The sequence below is a fragment of the Aquarana catesbeiana genome, linkage group LG02 (assembly GCF_042186555.1).
Source record: "Aquarana catesbeiana isolate 2022-GZ linkage group LG02, ASM4218655v1, whole genome shotgun sequence".
NCBI classification, from domain to species: Eukaryota; Metazoa; Chordata; class Amphibia; order Anura; family Ranidae; genus Aquarana; species Aquarana catesbeiana.
Window position 1 is genome coordinate 705511391 of NC_133325.1, and position 17836 is coordinate 705529226.

At 41.3% G+C, this 17836-nt stretch overlaps 1 protein-coding gene across 3 annotated transcripts in view; it reads right to left on the reverse strand.

The window, feature by feature from the left end:
• Nucleotides 1-17836, reverse strand: part of GLRA2 (glycine receptor alpha 2) — a 275863-nt gene that overhangs the window by 12832 nt on the left and 245195 nt on the right. The window lies entirely within an intron of this gene.

Consider the following 17836-nt stretch of genomic DNA (forward strand, 5'->3'; position numbering starts at 1 on the left):
CCACACAGTTACTGGAGAAGGATTATTGGAAATATAGGACATTATAGAACCTATGTCAGATTTCTATTGCTGTTTGTGTTCCCCAGAGGAAGGATATCCATTTCCTTGCCAGAAAAGGCACTTAACCACTTTATAAAAAAAAAAAAAAAAAAAGAAAATGAAAATGCACAATAAATATTTAAAAAAAGAAACCCAACAAAAACGGGATTCAAGTATGATGCTTCCAAAATACACTGAAATGTTTGTTACTGGAAAAGCCAAAGGTAACGTCTACTTCCCCTACCCTTCTCTCTCACAGTATTTGTTTAAAAATTATTTGGAAACTATTATATTTTGGTGTCCTTTTTAGTTTTATCGTTTTAAAACAGTTTTTTTTATCAGATTTATACAATCTATTTACATGCATGTATTATATGACAAAAGTTTTTCACAATGCTAAGATAATACTTATCAAGAGAAACAGAAAAGCAGTTGCTTTCTGATTTGAGTCGCTGATTGAAACTTCAGACTGGGCAATACAATAAGGAGTGAGTCATCCAGTTATGTGTTTAAATTTCATCTTGAACTATTGGGTTATGTTAGCAACAAAATGAGATTTTTGAACAGGAGCTTGAAGCTTCACCTGCCAGCTCAAAATGAAAAAGCTAGATTTGAAAACAAAACAAATCAAATTTCCCTGACTTAAAAAAAAAGGAAGAGAAAATATTTTTAACATTTTTATTTTTTAGTCCTGTCCATATTCAGGAAACCAGAAAAATAATTATTTGAAATGAATGGTGTATCACTATAAGAAAATAATGTAAAAATACAAAACTATGACAACCATTTTTTGAAGTTGCCTGGACCTCTTAATCAACAATGAGGGCTAAAAAAAAGTAAAAAAAAATGATTTAATGGAAATTCATAATCTTATATTATCCTGCAATAAACCATGTAAATCATTCTAATTAAAATGTCAGCCGTAGAAAACACATCTGATGTATAAGCTCCAGGCTGTCATAATGACTGTCCAAGCCCTTCGTATTAAACACCTTACGGGGGTAAAACTTAATTATAATCCTTTGTCAAAGATACAGTAGACCCAATTTATTAATATGTATGCCATTTTTCTGAATCTCATTAAACATAATAGACTTGAGGCTACAGGAAAGAGGGGCTTTCATTCCAAACAACAATTTACTTTTTTGTTCTGTGTTTGAACAGTGCCTGCACAGAGGGGAAAGCATACAAAAATATGTTTAATGGAGAGCAACACATTCTAATACAAATACAAATGAATTCAGGGTTGATGCCAACAGTGAATTCTTTTTCTACTCGCATATCCATGACACTCACAGAAAGATGTAACAGCAATGGACAGGTGGACCTTCTTTCATGGTCCTGGCCCCTTATAAACCCATGTTAGAACTCTCTGCTAATGGAGGATAGACTATTCTCTAGAGGTCTTCAAGGTCCTGGCCTTTATTAATCCTGTTTGAGAACTTTCTGATAATGGAGGGTAAATTATTCCCAAGAGGATTCCAAAGTCCTGGTCTCTTCTGATTCTGTGTTAGAACTCTCTGATAATGAAGGGGAAACTATTTCTTAAAGATCTACAAGGTCCTGACCTCTCTTAATCCTGTGCTAGAGCTCTGATAATGGAGAGTAGACTATTCCTATGGGGACTTCAAGGTCCTGGCCTCATTAATCCTTTGCCAGAAACCTCTGATTTGATTGTAGCCGTATCATGGAGAGTATACTACAAAGTGTCCCTATACAGGATGTGGTTGTGCAACAGTCCTAGGCATATGCAAATATAGTGGTAGATTATTGGTGACTATTGTCAATACTGCAAGTGATCTAGTAGGTTTGAAAAATTCATGTGTTTCTTACTTGTCTCTACCAGATAAAGTATATATAAAGATAACTGAGGTTATGGTTGGCTACAAGCATGGCTACATTTCTTATTAGGATTTGTTTTCATTGCCCACCAAATTTTTAAGACTCTAGAAGTAAAAAAATAAAACTACTTGCTGCTAACAGCTCTCTTCTCTCAGAAATACTTGTTCCCCTTTCTTCTCAATTCTACTTTCTGGGCACTGGTCACAGGTTGTATCTCTCTTGATATATAGAGCAAACTCATGCATGGCTCCAATTGCTGCTTGCCCTGTTCTGTGGAGCACCATGTTTAAGACGTATACATTGACAAAATGGTTGTTGGCTGTAATCAGGGACGCTTTCAGTTTGCATTCATCTCAGAAAGTTTAGCCCTAGTGGCACTCATACAAGATCAGTAAATTAACTGTATCAGCTGTTCTGTAGCTTGAATCTCTGCATTAAAGCAAAACTAAACCCTACTATCCTTTCAGCCAAGGAAGCTGCCATTTTAGTCCCAGTTTGACCACGGCCATGGTGCTGCACATGTGATCAGGTATGACACCATTAATGGTTTGACAGTTTGGTTGAGAGGGCAAGCAACAGTTTTTTTAATGTTAAATTGATGGATTTAGTTCTACTTTAGGTAAAAAATGCCTCACTACATGTCTTACCCACCCCCATCCCTAAACACTGACCTGGCTCCTTTCATTACTCCAGCACTGTCTTGGCTGCTGCACCACTCCTCTCACTTCCTGGTCTAACAGGATACACTGAGAGCAGCAGGAGCCATAGACTCTTGTTGCTGTCAGTTAAACTCCTGTGAGGAGAGAGCAGTGGCATGGCTTACCAGTGCTGTTTGTGAGTCTATGGATGCACACAGCCTGATTCAGGAGCATGCAGTCATGGGTGCCTCCTTAGCACCCAGGTAACTAAGGAGGCACCCCAAGGAGGGAGGAGTTTACAGCTCCGGTGGAGGTTTGCCAGAAGAGGAAGTAAGGGACTGCTCTGTGCAATATATAAGTATCACTTTAGGCATGATGATGGTCTCAAGTCATCCATACATATGGACTCATTCAGCCAGGTGATGTAATGAAATTATGATGATGTACAAGTAACCAATAACAACAAATATGACTTTAGTTTATGAAAGACAGGTCAGTAAAACATGAATTCTGATTGGTCACTGTGAGTTACTGCATGTTATTCTTAATGAATAGGCTTGGCCAAAGGAGGGCTGGTGTCTTACTGAGAGGAATGTGTGTTGATGCATGTCAGACTATATTGTTTGTGTATTTTGTGCAACAACTACATCAATCAGTAGATGGCAGTGTTTACAAGTTTTTAGCACTATGGTAAACTCTATGTCTTTTCTCTATATAATAAAGTTCCTGTTTCCTGTCTGCAGTTAAGCAGCAAAGCCCATGTGGGCTGTGCACTGTCTGTCTGTTCTGTATGGCTACATACAGAATTTTTAACAATACATCTGCCCATCTTCAAGTGCATTGCCAGAGAGCTGGAAACTACTTGCGACCATCTTCCCAACTTATCTAAAGTGTGAATGAGGTGCTGTAATGCAGGATCCTTTCCTGTATCTCCAGAGGAAAAGGAATGATTGATACTGGTTACACAGAGATATTGCAACATAGTAGAAAACCTCTTTGTGATGATAAGCTCTTGCAGTGCTCAGAAAGGGTTCATAGTCCTCTATGGTCTGCCATACTACAATCTATCACACCGATTTCAGATCTTTCACAATATATGCCCTAAATCCAGTGATAGTGTGTGTGTGTGTAAGTCAGAGGCATTGGATACCAGATAGGTTAAATCTAATGCCCTGTACACACGACCGGTTTTCCCGTCGGAATAAACTCTGAAGGATTCTCCGACGGATTTCAGATGGAATTCCGCTCAAGCTGTCTTGCATACACACGGTCACACCAAATTCCGACTGTGCAGAACGCGGTGACGTACAACACCTACGACAGGTCTAGAAAGCGGAAGTTCAATAGCCAGTATCCAATAGCTTCCGTCTCGTACTTGCTTCAGAGCATGCGTCGTTTATGGTACGTCGGAACAGCATACAGACGATCGGTTTTCCCGATAGGAATTGGTTCAGTCGGAAAAATGTAATATGTGTTCTCTTTCTAGGTCAGTCAGAATTTTCAACGTAAAAAGTCCGATGGGGCATACACACGATCGGAATATACGATGAAAAGCTCCCATTGGACTTTTTCTGTCGGACATTCCGCTCATGTGTACACGGCATAACAGTAAGAAGTAAAGTTTATGATTTGTATTCTAATCACTCAGGTATGACTTCTCATTTGGAAGAGTCCTCTAGGAAGAAAATACGTAAGATGGAGTGCCAAACTAAGGAATCAATAATCTGCGAACAAAAATTTGATTTATACTTCCCAGATGACTTCTCCTGCGTTTAGAAATGCTAAACATAGGGTTGTCAGTGTGAATGAGGCTTTCTAGTCATCTAGTTTAAAATAAATAAAATCCTAATTCCAGTGGTGTCATCACTGAACAAGGTTGAGATTTGTGTAAAATTTAAGCCGTCTGTCTACTAGGCATAGACGAATGGTTCGATCTGAGCATGAATTTGGGCTGAACATTTGTCTGTTTGGCCTTTTGCTGAACACCCAAATTTGCAGGGTGTTTGCGGGTGTTCGCCCCGACCAACACACTGCAATGCACTGAGCGCTGCACAGTGCATTCTGTGCCCTGATTGGTCAAAGCTGGTGTAATCTGGTTGCTAAGGAACGGGGCCGGGAAGGCCCGATGAGTCATCAGCTGTCAATGGTTTTCCCCGCTGACAGCTAAAAAAAAGTTCCGGTAAAGAAAAATAAAGACAAAAATGGCATGCCCCCCCCCCCCCCCGCCAGTCCATACCAGACCTTGGGGTCTGGTATAGATTTTAAGGGGAACCCCACGCCGAGCATGCAACCTGGCAGGTCAGGAAAAGGGGGGGACAAGCGACAGCCCCCCCTCCTGATCCATACCAGGCCACATGCCCTCAACATGGGGGGGTGGGTGCTATGTACTCCCCACCCCAAAGCACCTTGTCCCCATGTTGATGACAACATGTTCCTGACAACCCTGGGCTGTGGTTGTCGGGGTCTGCAGGCGGGGGCTTGATTTTTCCTGTTCGGCTCCCATAGACTTCAATGGGGTTCGCTGTTCGGAATAGAACATATCCCCTGTTCAGGGGTTCTGCTGCAAACCAAACAGGGGGGTGTGTTCAGCCCATCCCTGCTATCTACATAGACATGTAGTTTTCACAAAAAAAGTACTTTCAGTGTATGCATTCTGTGACAAATTAACTTTAAAGCTGAACCTCAAGCAAACTTCAGGCACAAATAAATACATATAAAGACCACCCAGTCCTGAGATCTACTCAGCTCTGCTACACAGACTTCTGTCTGACTTTTCTATACTGCCATTAGATTACATTTAAAGGTCTTGTTCCTCCCCCTGCCGGTTATTGGACAGGGAAATAAGAAGCAACAGACTGATGAGTTTGTGTCACCTTTCGCTCTCCTCAGTAAGCTCCTTATAGCACATGTACATTGCAGCACAACTGATTTGACTAATTGTGGTGCATCTCCCTGTACCAATCCAAGCACTGCTGTACAAGATTGCAAAAAGTTGATACCCAGTGTGACAGCAGGCCAATAAAAACCACTGGTTGTGTCCAGAAAAGGAAGTATATTTGTCTCAGATTCAGGCAGTATGCTGAATACTTCTCTTTTTACTTGATTTAGTGAAGGAACAGAGCATAGGCGTGCGCACAGGGTGTGTCGGGTGTGCCTGTGCACACTCTAGTCACCCTGTGTGGTGCAGATTCCCCCTGTTTAAACCCCTGACATCCCCCTGAAGTCCCTAGCAGGGCACCTAAAAAGTGTGTAGAAAAAATTTTTAAAAATTAAATTGTAAAAAAATAATACAAAAATAATAAAAAATAAAATGAAACAAATAAAAACTACTGACATCATCTACTGCCCTACTGACACCATCAGTATATACACACATGCACACACCCATATGTGTTTGAACTTTGAGGTGCACACCCTAATGCAATAGGCTGTGCACACAATAGTTTGGCTATTCTGACCTCTAAAAAATTCCCAGACTACTTTGAGATTTTGCTTCACCCTGAAACCAGTTCCTGTGCATGTCTGACTGGGGAGCACTAAATGTGTATATTTGTCCAACAAGATGTGTTACCGGCGCAAAACTCAGTTTTAATAACCCATCAATCTAGTTTGCTGCAATCATGTGAGTCCACCCAAGAAATAGTGGAATGCAATTATAGTAAAAAGTGGATTGCGCTAACTTTTGTGTATAATAACCACCATAAAGTGTGCAAATTGTGCAAAGTAAAAAATATTTCTGTATTGATCCTATAATGAAGTGTTTTTCTCTGCCATCTATATTGGTATATTGATATTTTTCTCTTTTTTTGCCTTTATATCAAAAAACTTATCTTTCCCTTATATTATTTCTGATCAAAATGTATCTAGGTGAAATATCTTATAGTGTTTCCAATCACTGTATAAAGTGCTAGTGCTAACAAAATATATAGGTATATATATAAGTGAGAAATAAACTGAAAACTAAAATCATACAATGTGCCAATATTACTTCATTCATAAAATTCCCATATCAATACTAAATACCTATGTGGTGAAAGGTCACTTATATTCAGTAATGCCGCATACACACAAGCGGTCTTTCCGGCAGACTTGGTCCGGCGGACCGGACTCCGTCGGACAATTCGATCGTGTGTGGGTTCCAGCGGACTTTTTTTTCCCAAAGTCCGACGTACCTAGAAATAAAACATGTTTCAAATCTTTCCGAAGGACTCGAGTCCGGTCGAAAAATACGCTCGTCTGTATGCTAGTCCGACAGGCAAAAACCGATGCTAGGGCAGCTATTGGCTACTGGCTATCAACTTCCTTATTTTAGTCCGGTCGTACGTCATCACGTACAAATCTGTCAGACTTTGGTTGATCGTGTGTAGGCAAGTCCGTTCGTACGAAAGTCCGTTGGAAAGTCCGTCGGAAAGTCAGTCGAAAAGTCCGTCGGACCAGTCCGGTCGAAAAGTCAGCCCGTGTGTACGTGGCATAAGACAGACTGTGTGGCAAGGACTTTGTTCTGGAGAGAGTTAGGTCCCTGGGAAGTACAAGGTTGCTCCAGGTCTGTTAACCAGGGACCCCGTGCATTAGACATCAATTGCCAAATATTTATTTTCTTGTTTTCTTTATATTTTACAGTTTTGTGAATTTATATATTGTATACAGACTTTGTAAAAAAAATTGCATGTATATTTCACTGATGTTTGCTGTGCCTGTTTATAGTGCTGTGAACTCACCCAGGGAGTCAGAAATACCCCGCTGCTGAGCTAAGTCAAAGTTAGGAACTATTTACATCTAAAAAAAAAATACATGTAATGGTGTAATAATGAATAAAAAGCTGCATTCATTTGTCTTTTATATCTGTAGCTCTAAGCCCAGAGGAACCACTGGAAATATCTTGGGTCCTCCTTACCTGTTCAGTGGCAGCCCACCCTGTTTCCAGACCCAGATTAATCGCAGGTCTTGAAACAATGCAGGAAGGGGGGTTTAGGGAGCAGGATATTCTAGGCCAGGGGTGTCAAACTCAATTTCATAGTAAGCTGCATCAGCATTATATTTTCCCTCAAAGGGTCGGTTGTATCTGCCATGGTGTTCTGCCTGAGCAGTCTCCAATAAATTTCTTGTGGATGATACCAGCGGTGTGCAACCCTCCTTTTCAACTGGCATTGAATGCTATTATTCTCATAATTATAAGCAGATGAACACCCCCCCCACCCTTACATCAATTGTCAAGAACCCCCCCACCATCAGATGTCAAGAGTCCCCCACCCTCCCTTACATCACATTGCACCCCTTTTACCATGTGCTGCCAGGAAGAAGCTGGGGACGGAGCTGGGAAGCAGAAAGTGCAGGGTCTGGAGGAGGGTCAGAGGAGGGCTGGAGTCAGCTGCCACACTCTGCTGAGACCAGGGGAGGAGGAGATGAGGGGGTGCTGTGGCTGCACAGAGAGCTGCAATATCTGTAGAAGGAGTTTTGTCCTCCTCACTGCTGCCTACTGCTGAGACGAGGGGCAGAGACAAGCCTCCCTGAGGCTACACAGAGAAGTAAAGGAATTCTGTCCTCTTCTCGAGACAAGGTGGGGGCAGAGACAAGGGGGGTGCTGCAACTGCAGGAGAGGTGCGAGGGCCATATAAAATGGCCTGGTGGGTGGGGCCGGACTTGTTGTCTAGGCACACAAAAATCTTGGAGGACAGCTTTCTGATAGATCTTGTCCCAGAAATATTGGGCCATACAGTAGCTGCCTCAAAAATAATGCTGAAGAAAGAGAGAGCAGACAGTAAATCTGAAACCCTTAAAGTGATTGTAAAATCTAATTTAAAAAAAAAAAAAATAACAAACATGTTATACTTACCTCCTCTGTGCAGTTGGTTTTGCACAGAGCAGCCTGGATCCTCCTCTTCTCTCGTCCCACTTCGCTGGACCTGGCCCCTCCCTCCTGTCAAGTACCCCCACAGCAAGCAGCTTGCTATGGGGGCACCCAAACCGAGTCACAGCTCCGTGTGTCCATTCAGACACGGAGCCCCGACCTGGCCCGCTCCCTCTGTACCCTGATTGTCTAACTGATTTTGATTGACAGAGCCAATGGCGCCGTTGCTGTGTCTCAGCCAATCAGGAGGAGAGTCCCGGACGGCTAAGACACTCGTAGACATCGTTGGAGAGAGATGGGGCTTAGGTAAGTAATTCGGGGGTGCTGGGGAGGATGCTACACACAGAAGGTTTTTTATCTTAATGCACAGAATGCATTAAGATATAAAACCTTCTGCCTTTACAACTCCTTTAAGCAGCAACTTCTGGCATCTCACCCTCAAGAAGTACTTCCATACCTAGACCTACAGGCAAAAGGGCTCCCACCTCTCCAGACAAGTTTGCTTTTGACAAGTTTTATTTAGGCCCATAGCACCTGCTAAGGGCCTGGTAACAGTAGTTTCTCTGGAACACACATGTTTTCTCACAGCTCTGATCAGATCCTCCCAAACATTTATATTCTCCCCGGCTACACCTTCTGGGTCAGCCTCCGGGGGATTGGCTAGGGTCCAATAAATATTCGGTGATTGACTCCCACAATGTTGCTTGAACATTCTTCCAGTAGCAGGCAGAAGCAATCAGCTACCAGGTTTGGGATAAACCTGAACAAACCTAACAAGTAAATTGCAGCTCCGCTGGTTACATATACTATATTTAGCCAGACCAGGGTAGGGTGCTACATATCTGTCGAAAGCTCAGCTTCAACCAAGTTTATTAAATGACCAATATTACTTTAAGATATAAGAAGTAAAGCACAATGACTTTACAGTGTTACTCAGGATTCAGAACACCATTACTATTCCACGTTCCATAAAATGGCAGCCTATAAAAGGAAGCAAGATTTTTACAACACACCAGTAGGTCTGCATTTATATGTTAATCATTAAACACCTGTAGATTTTAAGCATCAGCACAATGTTAGTAACACAAATAAAGAACATAAACAGATGATGCGGTGTTTGTATCTGCATGGTCAGAGCACATCTAAGTGGTCCTCAATCAGGTCAGTACACAGAAAATTCTCTCTTTGCACCATACTTTATGTTATCTTGGATCTAGCAGTTGAGATCTGACCTCTTTATTATACTTAATTATCCATAATAGCTGGTGAACAGCACTAGCTGTAACCTGAATATTTGGTCTTCAGTAAGTTGCATGATGATTACTTAGGAAGTAAACTGAAACAGAAAATTAGCTAAACAAATATCAGCGAATGGCCCCAACCTTGTGAACACCTGCTGGTGGTGTAATTGCTTTAATTACATAAAATGATCCTTTCTCACGCACACATGCACTGATTCTTTCTAAAGCACACATAGAAAGTCAATTACTGTTAGCAAAACAGTGTGCTGCAGTAAAAAAGACTTTTTAAAGGGAAGATCTCATATATTTTCACTGAGGACTTATTTTGAGATATTGGTAAGTTGAGAGTTTATTACCTATGCCTGGAGTGTTTTGTGTAAGTGTATTATGAAAGTAAACCTGAATTTTTTTTACTTGTGAAGCCCTGCTAAAAATTAAATTTTTAAAAAAAATTGGCATTAAACCCAAAACCAAAAACGTATTATATTTAGGGATGGGCGAACGGTTGGGCCGGAGCATCGGCCCAAGCCCGAGCATAACTGTCGCTGTTCGGACGTTCGGCGAACGGCCAAACAAAGGGGTCGTTCCACCGTTTGTTCGCCCTCCCGAACCGACCACAATGCATTGCGGCGCTGAACAGTGCATTGCAAGCCCTGATTTGCTGAAGCAGTGAAAGCTTCAGCCAGTCAGGGCACAGAGCACTCTCAGAGTCATGATTGGACACTCTCATCATGACTTTATCCAATCATGGCTCATTCCCGCCGCACGGTATAAAAGTATTCTTTCAATGGCAGCCATTTTTAGTGTGATTTTGGCATGGAGAGAGATAGAACAGGGCTCTGTTCAGTGCTATTAGTTAGTGTGCTATATTGTGCTATTTTGCTTCAATTGTCAGTGTAGAATATTAGTTTGGTGTCAGTCTAGGGATAGTGTGAGTGTAGTGAGGAGGACCATCATTCAGCTTTGCATAGTGTGCAGCTAGAGTAGGGACAGCTCCGATAGTTTCACTGTAGTGTAGTGAGACCGTGTCATTCATACATACATTAGTGTAGAGTAGGGACAGCTCAGATAATTTCAGTGTAGTGTAGTAAGACCATTTCAATAATCTTTACATTAGTGTATAGCTAAAGTAGGGACAGTTGAGATAGCAGCAGTGTAGTGATGGTTGAACACCGTCTATTTGATTGCGTTACTGCCAGTTTAACGCCATTTACTTCTGTGTGCGTTACTGCCAGTTTAACGCCATATAGTTCTGTATGCGTTACTGCCAGTTTAACCCCATGTAGTTCTGTGTGCGTTACTGCCAGTTTAACGCCATATAGTTTTGTGCGTTACTGCCAGTTTAATGCCATTTACTTCTGTGTGCGTTACTGCCAATTTAACGCCATATAGTTTTGTGTTCGTTACTGCCAGTTTAACGCCATATAGTTCTGTGTGCGTTACTGCCAGTTTAACGCCATATAGTTCTGTATGCGTTACTGCCAGTTTAACGCCATTTACTTTTGTGTGCGTTGCTGCCAGTTAAACGCCATTTACTTCTGTGTGCATTACTGCCAGTTTAACGCCATATAGTTTTGTGTGCATTAATGCCAGTTTAACACTATATAGTTCTGTGTGCATTACTGCCGGTTTAACATAGTTCTGTGTGCATTACTGCCAGTTTAACATGGGGTAGCCACATACTTGGGAGGAGTAGCACAATGTGTTTTGGGGTGTAATTTTAAGTTTGCCTATGCTGTGTGTTAGGAATAGATTGTTAATTGATAATTTTGTGTAAAAATAACATTTTCATTTCTTTCCACAGTTTCCAAATTTGCCTATTGATTAACCATATTTCTGCCTGCTGCCTATACTGATCCTTTGCATGCATACTGACCGTGTTTCTGCCTGCTGCCTAAACTGACCCTAGCCTGTTAGTTGACCATGTTTCTTCCTGCTGCCTGGCCTGATTGTTTGCCTGCATATTGACCATGTTTCTGCTGGCCACCAGAACTGACCCTGGCCTGTTTATTGACTGTGTATTTGCTTGCCGCCTAGATTGATCCTTTGCCTTTCACCTGAGATGACCCTGGACTGATAAATGACCTAGTTTTTGCTTGACAATTTCCTAAAACTTGCGCAAAAAAAATTACATTTTCAAAAGACTTACAGTGGGGTAAAAAAGTATTTAGTCACCACCAATTGTGCAAGTTCTCCCACTTAAAAAGATGAGAGAGGCCTGTAATTGTCATCATAGGTATACCTCAACTATGAGAGACAAAATGTGGAAACAAATACAGACAATCACATTGTCTGATTTTTTAAAGAATTTATTTGCAAATTATGGTGGAAAATAAGTATTTGGTCAATATCAAAAGTTCACCTCAATACTTTGTTATATATCCTTTGTTGGAAATGACATAGGTCAAACGTTTTCTGTGAGTCTTCACAAGGTTGTCACACATTGTTGCTGGTATGTTGGCCCATTCCTCGATGCAGATCTCCTCTAGAGCAGTGATGTTTTGGGGCTGTCGCTGGGCAACACAGACTTTCAACTCCCTTCAAAGGTTTTCTATGGGGTTGAGATCTGGAGACTGGCTAGGCCACTCCAGGACCTTGAAATGCTTCTTACGAAGCCACTCCTTCGTTGCCCGGGCGGAGTGTTTGGGATCATTGTCATGCTGAAAGACCCAGCCACGTTTCATCTTTAATGCCCTTGCTGATGGGAGGAGGTTTGCGCTCAAAATCTCACGATACATGGCCCCATTCATTCTTTCATGTACACAGATCAGTCGTCCTGTTCCCTTTGCAGAGAAACAGCCTCAAAGCATGATGTTGCCACCCCCATGCTTCACAGTAGGTATGGTGTTCTTTGGTTGCAACTCAGCATTCTCTCTCCTCCAAACACGAGTTGTGTTTCTATCAAACAGTTCTACTTTGGTTTCATCTGACCATATGACATTCTCCCAATCCTCTTCTGGATCATCCAAATGCTCTCTAGCAAACCTCAGATGGGCCCGGACATGTACTGGCTTAAGCAGGGGGACACGTCTGGCACTGCAGGATCTGAGTCCCTGGCAGCGTAGTGTGTTACTGATGGTAGCCTTTGTTACGTTGGTCCCAGCTCGCTGCAGGTCATTCACTAGGTCCCCTCGTGTGGTTCTGGGATTTTTGCTCACCGTACTTGTGATCATTTTGACCCCACGGGGTGAGATCTTGCGTGGAGCCCCAGATCGAGGGAGACTATCAGTCGTCTTGTATGTCTTCCATTTTCTAATTATTGCTCCCACAGTTGATTTCTTCACACCAAGCTGCTTGCCTATTGCAGATTCAGTCTTCCCAGCCTGGTGCAGGTCTACAATTTTGTTTCTGGTGTCCTTCGACAGCTCTTTGGTCTTCACCATAGTGGAGTTTGGAGTGTGACTGTTTGAGGTTGTGGACAGGTGTCATTTATACTGATAACAAGTTCAAACAGGTGCCATTAATACAGATAATGAGTGGAGGACAGAGGAGCCTCTTAGAGAAGAAGACACAGGTCTGTGAGAGCCAGAAATCTTGCTTGTTTGTAGGTGACCAAATACTTATTTTCCACCATGATTTGCAAATAAATTCTTTCAAAAATCAGACAATATGATTGTCTGGATTTATTTCCACATTTTGTCTCTCATAGTTGAGGTATACTTATGATGACAATTACAGGCCTCTCTCATCTTTTTAAGTGGGAGAACTTGAACAATTGGTGGCTGACTAAATACTTTTTTGCCCCACTGTATTATGCCTCTTAGTAAATATCTTGGGATGTTTACTTTAAAAAATGTAGTCATTTTGTGGATGTTTCTACTGTCCTGGTTCTCCAGGGCCTCCGAAAATCTGAAAGGTAGTCAGGAAATTAGATGCGTAATTTATGCTCCTTGAAAGCCCAGAGATGCTGCTTGGATTTTGGACCCCTCTATGTCGCTAAGATTTTAAAAAGTCTCACACATGGGGTAGCCCAATACTTGGGAGGAGTAGCACAATGTGTTTTGGGGTGTAATTCTAAGTTTGCCCATGCTGTGTGTTAGAAATAGATTATTAATTGACAATTTTGTGTAAAAATAACATTTTCCAAAGTTTCCAAAAACTTGAAAGCCCGAAAGTGCTGTTTGGATTTTGGGCCCTTCTATGCATCTAGACAGTGAAAAAGTCTTCCACTTGTGTTATTCCTATGCTCAATATGTCTTTTGGGGTGTAACTGGAAGTATGTGTGTGAGAAAAAAAATGTGTTAAAATTACAACTTTGTGAACAAAACACGTTTTTCATTTTCCAAAAACTTGTGGCAAAAATTACAACTTAAAAGAACTCCCCATGCTCTTACTATATACATTGGACTGTCTATTTTCCAAAAAGGGGTAATCTTTGGGGTGTCTGTACTGTCCTGTCATTTTAGGCCTTAAAAAATTTGATAGGCAGCCAAAAGATCAGGGTTGTTCAATTTCAAACATACTGTGTATTTACCATAGTTTGTAGACTCTTTCACACAGTCTATTATATCGTTATTGTTTTTTATTTATTTTTTATTTATTAACCAAAGAAATGTAGCAGAATACGTTTGGTCTAAATTTACAAAGAATGATTATTTATTTGCAAATTTTATAAAAGTTTTTTTTTTTAAATGTTGGTCTTTTTCCTTTATCAACTAGAAAATAAAAAAAAGATCTAGTTGTGGTTAAATACCACCAAAATAAAGCTCTTTCTGTTTAAAAAATTATTATTATTTTTTGTCATAATATATTTTTATTGAAAGGTTTTAATAGAATACAAGTATACACATAAATGTAAAATGTACAAAAATGATATTGTTTCCGGGGGGCGTGGCGAGGCGGGGGAAGAATAAAGGAGCGCCTTATACACCTAGGCACTCTTACATTACCCGATATTTGACGATAAAGAGTGATTTTGGACAGCCCGCTGTTTCCAACATGGTGCCTTTACAGAAGCCACGATCTGAGTCATCCCAGCAAATGCCAGATGTCTCCACACTACTGACCGAAGGAACGACCGTCGCGCGATCTGAAACAGCGGGGCTAGCCTCCTCTACGCCCATACAGGTGATTTCTTGTACAGACTCACAGGTATGCTCAGTGAGTCCATGGAGCCTATATTCCCAGGTGCACGCTGTAGAGCCAGATATCTGACAGCTTATACAGGCTCTCCCCACTAAAGAGGATATACAGAAGCTGCTGGGCAGTTTAACGGGCACTTTGAGGGAAGAAATAGAGGAGCTCCACTCTAAAACAGTTGCTAAGGACCAAAAATTGATTAATTTAGAAACTCAGCAAGGTGTAGTAGATGCACGCATGGATGCTATGGAGGAAAGGTTACATATCCAACATCAGAGATTGATTAGGCTGCAATTACAAACAGAAGACTCAGAAAATAGAAGTAGGAGGAATAATGTGCGGATCAGGGTAATTCCGGAAGCAGTTGCGGGGTCTGGTTTAAGAGATTCAGTGACTGTTATTTTTAATCAGTTATTGGAGAACCCTCCGGACACCCTGATCGAATTGGAGCGGGTGCATATGGTCCCCACTGCTCGTAACCCTGACCAGTCTACCCCACGAGACTATTTGTGTCGAGTACACTTTTTTAGGATAAGGGAGGATATAATCAGGGCAGCATGGCAGAAGGGACCACTGGATTTTGAAGAGGTGGAAATACAAGTATATCCCAATTTGTGCCGCCAGACAAAGAACAGACGTCACTTGCTGAAACCATTGTTGGACCATCTGCGCTCCAGGGGAGCTACTTACCAATCGGGTTACCCATTGGCATTGTACATTAAAAAGGATGAACGCAGTTTTAACCTATATGATCCCCCTCAGCTGCCAGATCTATTCTACTTCCTGGGCTCAGAGGCTATTGAAGAACCCAACCGGACAGATCTTCCAACATTAGGGGAACGGGATCCCCAACAACAGTTGAGGTCACAGTGGAGAGGGAGATCCCGCTCAGGACGCCCATGCAGTTGGTCTAACCGACAAGCGTCAGAAGATAGGGAGACATAATCTACATAGAGAGCCCCAGGACCCCTTTTCATCATCCCATAACTGGCCTGCCCCCTCTTTACCATTTTTTGGAGACTTTTAGGTTAAATTTTTTTTTTACACTACTATTATTATTAATCACTGAATGTTTTGTTAGAGAATATTGCACAGTATCACTGTTTACTGATCAGGATGCTAGAAATTAGTATATACTATCACTGCATACTGATTAGGCTGTAAGAATTTATTGTACACCATCACCACCCATTGATTAAGATTGTACATTATCCCTGATAGATCGTAGAAATATTTTTTTTGTGGTATATTATTACCAGTCACCGATTGGGTTGTTGGGGTTATTGCACATTGTTGTTGCTCACATATTGGGTTGCTAGAGGTTATTGCACACTGATATTTTTAACTGAATAGGTTGATAAAGGATTTTGCACACCATTGATCACTGATTGGGGGTTACCCTGCAATGTTGTTATGTACTGACTGGGTTGTTAGGAGTTCTCATATATCATTACTGATTACTAGATTGGGATGGCGGAGATTATAACACATTTTCACTGTTTTATGATTGGGTAACTAGAAGTTATGGTACACTGTTTCTACACATTTATTGGCCGTTTGTAATTACTGTATAACACATTGAGTCTGCTAAATTGAACACAGTATGCCCATTCAAAAGAGACTTGCTTCCCCATTTTATCTTATGGGAAGGATGTCTTGGATATGGTGGACATCAGTATGCCTGGGGTGGGGTTGGTCAGCTGTTACTGTCCCGGCTTTTTTCTGGCTGAGACTGCTAATCTTATAGGGCATGGGAGTGAAGGGCTGGGGGATGAGACAAGCGGGTGATTGAACATTAGGACAGATTACTTATAGTTGGGGATCTGTTCAAGCTCCCCTTCGGTGAGATTTAATCAGTTTAAGGATATGGGATTAGGATGACATGGGGGTCAATTCTTGGCACATATAAGTTAATGTATTAATGACCTGTAATGTGAATATGGAATTTCTTATTCTATTCTTCACTGGAGCTGACGTTAGTAGGCAGGCTACAGTTCTCCTTTTTTTTTAAGAAGAATTGATAATGTAGCCTGACCTTCAAGGTTCTGAGTAATGGAGGCTAGGCAAGTTATGTTTATATTATATGTTCTATTGGGTGAATAAATGGTTTGTTTATTATTTAGATGTCTTAGGATGACTAGGAATGCACTTGTGTTGGTATCAAATCTCAAATCTCTGTCTTGCTTGACCACTTTCCCCACTGTAAACGCCTCTGCTCCGGTTGGAAGAAAGTCGGAGGTGTTTTAACTTTTTCTACTTTCTGGTTAGCAGACAGGTCCAAAAGTCATACCTTGTCTGCTTGCTACCTCTTGGTCTATATTTTTTTCTTATATTTTTTATTTTTATTTTTTAACAAAAACATTTATTTATTTATTGATTTTTCCTCCGGAGCGCTAAAATGACTAGGGTAACCTTGACCTCGTACAATGTTAAGGGGCTAAATAGTCCATAAAAACGTACCAGACTATTCGGGGAGTTGGGGAGACTTAAATCTCATATTATTTTTCTCCAGGAGACACACTTTAGAAAAGATAAAATTCCAAGATTAGGGAACCATAGGTTTCCAACAGTCTATCATGGTGCTTCTCAGACTTCCAAGTCAAGTGGGATATCAATTCTCCTTTCTCCCATGGAAGGAATTAAAGTTGATTACGGATGATGAGGGTCGCATCCTTATCGTCAGGGGACTCCTGTTTGAGCAAAAAGTTACTTTAGTTAACTTATATATGCCAAATGAGGATCAGGTCTCTTCACTTGAGATATATCTCCATTTGGTGCATCAACAAGGAGTGTCTCCTGCTGGTGGGAGGGGACTTTACTGTGGCGTTGGACCCCACGCTTGATGTGTCTAAAGGTGCCTCTCATTTATCATATGCAAAACTGTGCAGAGCTAAAAGACTTCTCCAGGAATTGCAATTGATGGATAGTTGGAGAACTCCACATGTACAGGATAGGGACTATACCTTTTTTTAGCCAAACACAGGACATATACCAGAATTTACTATATTTTTCTTTCACAGAATGCTCTGTCATGTTTATGTGAGGCCTCTATAGGCTCGTTTACCCTATCGGATCACACACCGATCAATTGTATTATAGAACTGGGAGAACCAGTGTCTCAAGAGTGGCATTGGAAAATTAATGGGACA